The sequence below is a fragment of the Sebastes fasciatus genome, chromosome 11 (assembly GCF_043250625.1).
Source record: "Sebastes fasciatus isolate fSebFas1 chromosome 11, fSebFas1.pri, whole genome shotgun sequence".
NCBI lineage: Eukaryota > Metazoa > Chordata > Actinopteri > Perciformes > Sebastidae > Sebastes > Sebastes fasciatus.
This window is the reverse complement of record NC_133805.1, coordinates 15438598-15448225: the sequence shown is the minus strand read 5'-3', so window position 1 is coordinate 15448225 and position 9628 is coordinate 15438598. Positions and strand designations below refer to the sequence as shown.

The following is a 9628-nucleotide window of genomic DNA, read 5'->3' as shown; positions in this document are numbered from 1 at the left end:
GAAGATCTAATGATTCCAGTAGATGGCGAGCCTCACAGGTTGATTTCCAGGAACCCGGATCTACGTTGCCACTGAAACAGCCGGATGAACTATCTGCTTTGTGGTAGGATCGTGCCAGTCTCAAGACTGGTACCGGCTTGAACACACAATATACTTAGAGAGTGCACTCTGACTCATCCAACACAGGACAGTTTTCTTTGGGTTTAAAGGGCCCGGTTTTTAATTTTTCATATCCAAGTAAATGTTGCTTTTGTTTTGCTATTCATAGGCAAACTTTCAGTTTACTGAAGTCACTTGTGTTGTCGTGTTTATGGTTATTGCACTCAGAACTTAGCTCCTTCTGAACCTAGAGCAAAGAGTACTTACCCGGGAGTGGCTTACAAAATTATCAAACTTTAGCAGCATAAATACAACTACAAACAACTGGATCATTGGTCTGGAGCAGTATTACACAATAAGCAGTGTAAGGAATTACAAATTCCTTTAAACAATCCGACCAACTATGGGAGGTTTGCTTGTTTGCTGTCTTACCAGGATGGTTGGATACAGTCAGTGGGCAGAGGACCTGGAGGTGTGGAGAGGCAGCTAACCTCCACCTAAAGAATATGAATACATTTTCTGATAGAAGTCCAAAGTTGTCTTATTTACATGTTGTGTCATCTTAGCTAAAATGCCAACATTAACATTCAGCTTCCAGAGTGCTGTTTGCAGTCACTGGGGGCTGTAGGCTGCTTTTTCAATCACAACATTTTCTATTTCTACACGTGTTAAATACAAAATATGTGACCTGTGGTACGGAGGCTTTGGAGCTGTTTAAAGGCAGATGGAAAGCAAATAGATCAGATAAATGTAACTAATTACTTCTGCTGCTATTACTTTTTCAATAAGTAATAAATAGTGAGTAATTGACTACATTTTTCCAGTAACTTGCCTAAGATTGTTCTATGTCAGCGGCCAGCCTGATGTTGCCAATAAACAACAGCAAATGTGTAATATAAGTTTACCCAAAGAGATAATAATAATAATAATAAGATAAAATAATTGGTTGTAACGCTGTAACTGAGTCCGGTGTTTTGTTTAGAAGACGAAACTGTTGGACGGAAATTCCTGGACTTTTTTCACAGAGACCTCTTTGACATGTCACAGGCAGAAAAGCACAGGTGTAAATAATAAAATTTAATGATGGCTGAATTCCATTTAGCTGCTCCTGGTGCTGAGCATGCTGGCTCCCTGTCATGGCTTACAGGGACACTAATAGAACAGAGCCGTCGTTAATGTTGCTAGTAACACCCGTGCTGTGTGTGTGAGGAACGAGATGATGAAACCGGTGCATTCAGACATATTTTGGCAGTGATGTGAGTGTTTGGAGCACACTGAACATACAGTGGAGAAGTGAGTTTTGCTGCAGGAGTGGAGAATGAGTATTTAGAATAAATCTTTATTGTCATTGTGCTTAGAACAATGAAAATCTGTTTAGCGTTTCTTCAGCAGCGTGCCAAGTAGATAGAGTAATTCAACAAATAAAAATGAAAGCAGTACACATACCAAGACAAGCTGTGAAAACGAGATAAAATGACTAGTGCAATGTTGGTTAAGTAGCAGCATATATGGTGGTATATGCACTACTGCAGTATGTGCAATAGGATAGTAAAGTGTGTAGTACGTAATGAGTGTTGGGGGTTGGGTCGGTGGGGTAATTGCTCACAGCAGTCAGTCTTTGGCAGTGGAGGGTGAACAGAGGTTTTTCATACTGTGGTGTAGTATTGACTAATATTGCAGCGGGGGAGAAACTTTAAAAGGTGGATATCTCAAAACCTGAAAGTAAAACTAAAAACTAACTGGTAAGTGAGAAGATACATGTTTGGGATCTGCCCGCTTGTGTGGTTGCACTGAGGAAAAACACATGATGTAGTATGTTTATGTGTGTGTGAGACTGGCTCAGAGGTTGGAGTGTTAGGTGTTTGCTGGACTTGGCCTCCACCAGGCATCGTGACGTGCCCGACACCTGACCTAAGGGTCGCAGGCCAGACTTCTCCTTTCCTGCGATGAGCTGTTAACTGACCTCGGGGGCAGTCGGTCAGGCTAGAAGAGTGTGTTTCTCTCAGTGTGTGTGTGTGTGTGTGTGTGTTTGAACCTCAGTACCTGTGATCTGATTCACCCTGACAAGGCAACAGGACCGAGCAATAAAAATGTCTATTTTCTCTCGCTCTCGTTCGCTCCCTGGCTGCATGCTTCAGGCAAAAAGGGGGAGATGATTAAACAGAACAAACCCACTGGAAGAATGACATTCCCAAAGAGTATTATTAGGAGCCTAAATCCCCCTTTTGTATGTTATACTCATAATAATTCGTCAGGAACAGTTTGGTGCCGTTTGGCTCAGAATGCTGCAGCAAGATCATTCACCCAGTAGATGAATGCATATAACCAAAATTCAAGCATTTCGACATCGTCTGTACGTGGTAGAGTGGATTTTTACAATCTTAATGACCACCTATGGGATTGGCCCCCAGTTTTTGACATGCTAACCCCATATGAGCTTGAGGAGACCGGGCCTCGGCAGTCACGGCGTCTCGACTCTGGAGAAACCTGCTGGAGTAGATCAGGCAAGCTAGTTCCTTATCTTTGTTTGAATCGAAGAAGAGAGAACGTTTTATTGTTTCTATTCTTTGCCTCTTTTAGCCCTGATTTGTGTCTTGTGTATTTCATACATTGTCATTATATTGAAGTCTCTGGGCTAAGCTTCTGTTTTTCTGAAAGCTAAATCACTGTAGATCTTTGTTAATCCCAGAAAATATAAAGTTTAACAACACAAAGAATATACTATCCTAACGTGACCCTGTCAGATGGTTCGTTACACAGAACCATCTGAGAAGCCGTCATTGGAAAAGGGCAGGCACTTTCAGAAAATACTTGGCAGGTGATTGGATGAACTATCTGTCAATCAAACTAGGTGAAAACATAGCCTCCAGTACCTGCTCTTCTGTCAATGAAGAGATACTCTCCAGTTCTGATATAACTGATTGCTGTTGCAGCATCCACACTAACCTCTTTAGGAGCCACCATTGTTGTTTAGTCGCCTCTCTGTGTCTACGATTGTCTCATCGGGGTTTCACATACATGGATTCTAGAGCCATGCTAGCTAGGCTATGTCGCCTTGTGCATTTATTGCTTTTGTTTTAATTCCATTTGTTAAATTGCATTTTATCGAATCTGATTTATCTTTATTTATTCACCTGTAATCTTAACATTTCTTGTTTTTGTCTTTTGTAAAGCATTTTATATCTTGTGTTCTAATCATTATTATTTATTTTCCTCTCTTCTAGGCTCAAAATGCAATTATCTCCCTCTCCTGTTTTTCTACCTCCTGAATCGCTGCTCTCAGTCTCTCCGTTTTTCTTCCTGCCTGGATGTTTAGAGAGACTCCCTAAGCCGTACGCCCGGCAGCCCACTGAATTGTGAATCCAAGCAGCCGGAGCAGCAGCAGATAGACAGTGACTGAGAAGAGGGAGGGAGGGAGGTAGTGAGAGATAAAGAGCGAGAGAGCAGGGAGAGGGAGAGAGAGAGAGAGATGAAAAGCATGCTAAGCGAGAGAGAGGCGCTCACACTGAAGGAGGCAGAGGCAACAGCTACAGCAACAGCACGCTCCTTCCCCATCCTCCCTCTCCTCTCTCATAATCCCACATCCACGCCAGGGGAGATGGAGGGCGCCCTGACCCACTGAGGAGCACTGTTTGAAGGAGAGGAAAATCTCACATGAGCCCCCCCTCCTGTGAGTGCCTGGATCATATTTTTGGGACAATAACCAACAAGGAGTGAAAGGAGTTGTGTACACAAACGAGCCTGCCGGCGGGAGGGAGGGAGGGGGATGAGTGGCAGGTTTGGTACAGCTGCTGATGCCAGGGTCTGAGAGTGAGACGGAGACGGACTGAGGAGTGGAGGGGCTGGCACGTGTGGAGCAGTGTCGGCAACTTGTGGGCCAGGAGGAGAGGAAAATAGATTCGCATACGCACACAGCTGGACAGATGAGGAGGCATCAGGGACCACGCTTCAGTCCTGGGTATGTCCACTTACATCATATACACTCATACATGTACATTTCATCCTCAATGTCGCTGCGTTTTTACCAATAGAGCTCAGAAACACTTGAAACGCAACAGTGCGTGTTTGCAGATCTTCAGGGTTGACGACTACCCACCCTGACAAGTCTCCCTACTTGCCCTCAGATACTTGCAGCAAAGGAAGGAGGGTGAGGAGGAGAGATTATGTGTGTGTGCGCCTGGTCATGCTTTCTTACCATCTACATCCTGTTATAGCATTATTGTATAGCACTGGAGGCATTTCATAATGGGTTTCGTAAGCTGTCAGAGTGATGCATGTAAATAAACCTCCACTGGTGGAATGCTGCCATGTTTCACGTCACCCCACAAATTAAACAATCGCTCTCATCTCAACACTTGTTTTTCGTGGCTGCAACATCGCTCATTGCATTAACTTTGTATGTGAGTTATTTGCAGCCATAAATAGTACACAGTAAAAAATCTGATAGGTGTAACTTGTTAAATCTGAAGCCAGGACTTGTTGTGCACTCTGCTCCGAGACATGTATTGCTCTGCTTACCCATGCTGCACTGCAGGATGCCATGTGTGGTAACATGACATGCCATGTGTCATGTCACGTTGTGGCAGAGTGCATATGGCTTATGGCAGTCGGTTTGCATGAGGTGTATCAGCCCTCTCTGTCTCTCTCTTCCTCTTTTTCCACCATCTTCCTCTTTTTTCTGTTTCCAATTATAGGCTGTCACCTCTCTCCCTTTCCTCCTGATCCTATCTGCTGTTTCATTCTCTTGCTAAGCAATTACCTTTACCTGACTCTGCCCCTCCGGACAGCATGGCTGGCTAGTTTCCTGTCCGCCTTTTCAACAATCAGAGTGAAGGATGGGTGGTGATTTCATGGCCATTTTCTTATGGTCGGCCCAACCTGAGCAAAGAGCGACCTCAGTTAAGCCTGAACACGACAGCCACTTCATATTATTGCTGCTCTCATAGATCCAGTAAAGATATGTAAATAGGAAATAGCTGTGGGGGCTTTCCAGTGTGCAGAAGAATTATGCCTCTAATCATGCAATCAGCTCATTATTTCCTGCTCCTCATTAACTTGTTTGGGTTTCTAACTTTATCGCTGCTCACAGTCTCGTCTTCCTGAAAACAAAGCAAAAAAAAACTCGCCCAGACAGAGCTGGCGGGCACATCGCTCCCAGCATATGGGCAAACTTGCTGTTGTTGTCTGAGAGAGGAAAGACTTGCCAGAGAGCTCAAACCCCTCCAATCACAACTTTTCTTTCCACTCCTTTATGTATCCAAACCTCTGTCTCTCTGGCTATATCTATTTATTTTTCTCTATCTTCTTTCCTTAAACCTCACTTGTTATGATCCCACTTTATAACCTCTTTACTACAACAATACATCTCCTACAGAAACGCACATATTTACATAAAAACAGGCACACTCCCACACACCAGTATAACCCTTTTAGCGCAGCAGTGTGACAGCTACCTGAAGGATAGCAGCACTGTCCTTTTTGCTGCCAAGCCTGTAACATTGCGTGAAAAGACACAGATGGAGTTAGGGACTTGAAACAAGGTATTGTAGGATTACTGATGAGAAGGATGTGAGGAAGAGGACTTAATTAACAGAAAGAGGAAGATGGGATTGGTGACAGAATTAAATAAAAGAAGATTGAGGCGATAGTGAAATAAGATGAGGAGTCAAAGGGAAAGAGAGAGTTGGGACGGTGACTGAAAAATGGGAGAATGTGGGTGAAAATGTTTGGTCTCGGTGTTGACACATGCGGATTGCTGATGTATTTTTGCTGTGAATGGATACTGTGGCAAAGTGATAGTTTTTAACCACCCCCGGGAAAGAAGGTGAAGAAAGAAAGAGAGAGGAGAGATAGAGATCACCACAGGAAGCAGAGGGTGTTTGATTTATTCATAAAAGCATTCTGCTGCTTCTCCTTGAAAGAAAATTCTGGTTTATTTAGTTCGGTCATTTTTTGTAGTTTGGCCATCATTCCTGTGAGTTATGGTAATGCTGTACTCACATGGGGAAGTCACATGAGTGGTCAGACAATCACACAGGTTACAAACCAGCCAAAAGGTTAGCCAAATTATCTTTATTTGGTTTAATTTTGTGGTAAAACTGCAAGTGAGAACATTCAAAATATTGCTAATAATCCCTCATGGAACAGGAAAACTCTTTGGACAGGTGCAATGCAGTCGAAACACTAAACTCAACATTTTAACCATTTATTTAACCATTTTTAATACTATTTTTTGTGTGGCAGTGTGGGTCTGTCCATGGTATACTGTAACAAATCTGAGCTTAACACAGACTGACTTCAAAAACAATCTCGGCACAGCTGGAGATACACAACATTTGTTTAGCATAAACATATATTTAAAGGGAACATGTCATGAAAAACTCACTTTTCAGTGCTTGTGCACATATACAGTCAGTTTTTTTTGGGTGCCTAGCTCAGGAAACATGTGATTCAACAAGCCGTTCAGATTTGGCTCCCCTTAGTATGTCACTTGCAGGCTCATTAGAATATATCACCCACAGCTTGAGAACTACCTTTGCAAAGGTGCACCATATTTTTCAGAACCTTTCTGAATTTTTCTGAACTGATTTCCTTTCTGGTCAAGGTCACCGTGGCCTCACGTCTGTCCCATTCTACAGATATCTCAGGAACGCCTGGAGCGAATTTCTTCAAATTTGTCACAAACGTCCACTTGGACTGTTGAACTGATTTGATTTTGGTGGTCAAAGGTCAAGGTCACTGTGACCTCACAAAACACGTTTTGGCCATAACTCAATAATTCATATGCTAATATAACAATTTCATACAAAGGATAAGGATAAAATGATGAAGTGATGACATTTTGGACAGACATGGATGTAAACCGCAACTTGACTGGTTGGCGGAGGCATTTTTGTTTTGCATTGTGGCTCTTTCCTGTAACAAATCAGAGCTAGCTTAACACAGACTGAATTCAAATTCTTGGCAAAATTCAATCTTGGCACAGCTTGAGATACATAACATTTGATGGGCATAAATGCATATTTAAAACTGCTCTGATCAATATTTTTCTATTAATAATGTATCACACGACTATGTGTAATGTAAAAGGTGTCTTTCGCATTGATGAATCCAACAGAGCATTATCCCCAACAAAACGTTTTAGTGTCTCTCAGCACATTGTTTGGTTTTACGGCCCGAGCAAAGTAGAGATTTCTGGCACAACTTCACCTACTTCTCAAGGTGCATGGAGAAGAGATAAAGTCTCCAGCAACACTTGTAAGACCAGTGCGTTTCAGTTTTAGGCCTTCATCAGGGTCATCTCTTTGGTCTCATGGTCCGCAACTAAGCTCTAAAAAACAACTGTAACACCAAACAGCAGACAGATACAGTTAGCAACTAACTGGTGAATATAGTGGAGTATTTAGCAGCTACAGAGTTGGGCCGTCCCCTCTTATTCGATTAGTCAACTAATCGGTTGTTTTGGTCTTAGTCGACTAAGATTTCTTTAGTCGATTAGTTGTTTTTTCTGCCTTTTTTCATGCTGAATGACAAAAAACTTATGAGCACTTCTCTGGTACACACAAGATTTAAAATGGTGCTTTTGTGTGATTCCTTGTGGAGAAACTCACAACTAATCGATTAGTCGAGAAAATCGTATGAGTGTTAGTCGACTAAAAATATCTTTGTAGAATGGGACTTGCATATGTCATGTGGCCCAAAACACGACTCCAAATGAATGATAGCGTTTATGCAGAGCTCTGCGTTGTTGTACTGTTTGTAATGAGCACCAAATGTTTATATGAACTGCTTAATGTCACAGACAGCTCATGGACATTTAGGATTTGACAGTATATTTAACATGTGACTCAACAAATGGCTCCATTTGGTTAAAATTGAACCATAAAGCCCATCTATAAACCGTGATGAATGTTTACAACAGACATTCACAATAATTTCACATTTTGCTTTTGTTTTCTCTTCCAAAAATGTTTTTCTAATGTGGAAGTTTGTTTAAAATCTACTGCAACTACGTCTAGTATCAAGAGCACAAACATTTCAAGATTCAAGAGATTCAATACAGATACAGATATTGTTTGTCACATATACATACAAGTACGTATCGTGAAATGTGGTGTCAAACTCTCAGGCAGTGCACAGTGCAAGTACAAGAAATTATAAAAGCTAAATAAATTCAAGATAAAAATATACCGAAATGAGCAAAATATACAAAATAGTAAACATATACAAGATAGTTATTAAAAGATGTTTAGTTGTTCCACATTGTTAATTCTATTCAAAACCTGAGTGCTTGTGACTCTTGCCCTGTGTTAGTTCCTTTTAGCAATGTTAAATTGGTGAGTACCGTTTTATAAGAACTGAAAGGAATGACGGTCAAATCTATGAAAAACGCATGAAACCTGAATTTCTCTTTAATGTTTAAACACCTCAGCAGAGTGAGGAGTTCAGGAAACATGGGAGATCCTGAAACACAGAAGGTTAAGACCTCGGGGAGAAAAATTGTGAGCGTGATGGGAGGACAGAAGGAGCTGTGATGGGCTGCGTAGTGAGAGGAAATGATTGGGAAGGTGACCGGGGGTATGTGGGTGTGTTGAAGGGGCTTTTGATCTCAGTGTGGTATGTGCACACGTGTGTGTGTGTGAGGATGATGGTTGACCTTGAGAAATGCTGTAAGGGTCTTAAAGGATGTCCTCTGTGTAGGATTGCTGCTATTAGATTGCTGGATGGTGGTTGAGGTGCATGCGTGGACAAAGGCACAAAGCCCACGGCTGTCTACCAACACACACACACACACACACACACACACACACACAATAAAACACAAGTCTTTATTAAACTGTGGAGTTACAGTACAGAGCGTTGTGGTTGCCTCAGAGGTCGCTCACAAAACTGAATTTAATGGTCTTGCTTCCAGTATCATTCAGCACAGTATCACGAGTGTGTCCAGAGAACGATTTTGAAATTGAAATTATTTTGACTGATATTGCATTTACAATATGATTTTTGATATTAGAGGGAATGATAATTTTTAAATCATTATTCTCATTTTCATTGAAAAACATTAGAATGATTGTGGCGTGATTTTTTGCGGAGATCTGTACCAAACATAGATGTTTTCTTTAGTCTGTAGAATATGATGTGTAGGCCTGAGCACAACAACATTTAATTTAAAATGGTAGTTTGACACATTTCACCTTTAGCAAATATTGCAACTCCCGCAATTGGAAAATTGCTATAGGCCATATTGCAATTTTGATAAAAATTTCGGTTAAATGTGCAGCCCTTCACAGAGGTTATCAGGCTTTTAAGATGCTGGCTTCTGGTGTTGTCGCACATGTACAGTGTGGAATAAAGGGCACGATCCCAGTCAATAATGAACAAGTGGGCTTCTGCCTCAGGGCAAATAACTAGCAGCTGGGAACTACGAGTATTCTGCAGTCTCACCGCTCTATTACGACCTCCTGACCTCCTTCTCCACCTCCTCTTCCTCTCGACGTTTTCTCTTCATTTCACTCCCTCCCTCACGATA

The 9628-nt window shown here is 41.8% G+C and overlaps 1 protein-coding gene across 1 annotated transcript in view; it reads left to right on the top strand.

Annotated features, from left to right (window-relative positions):
• The first annotated feature begins 3907 nt into the window (after positions 1-3907).
• Positions 3908-9628, top strand: part of lingo3b (leucine rich repeat and Ig domain containing 3b) — a 33387-nt gene continuing 27666 nt past the window's right edge. Inside the window, exon 1 of the mRNA XM_074651000.1 lies at positions 3908-4057. The gene's annotated coding sequence lies outside the window, so the exon portion shown is untranslated. The remainder of the gene's footprint in view (positions 4058-9628) is intronic.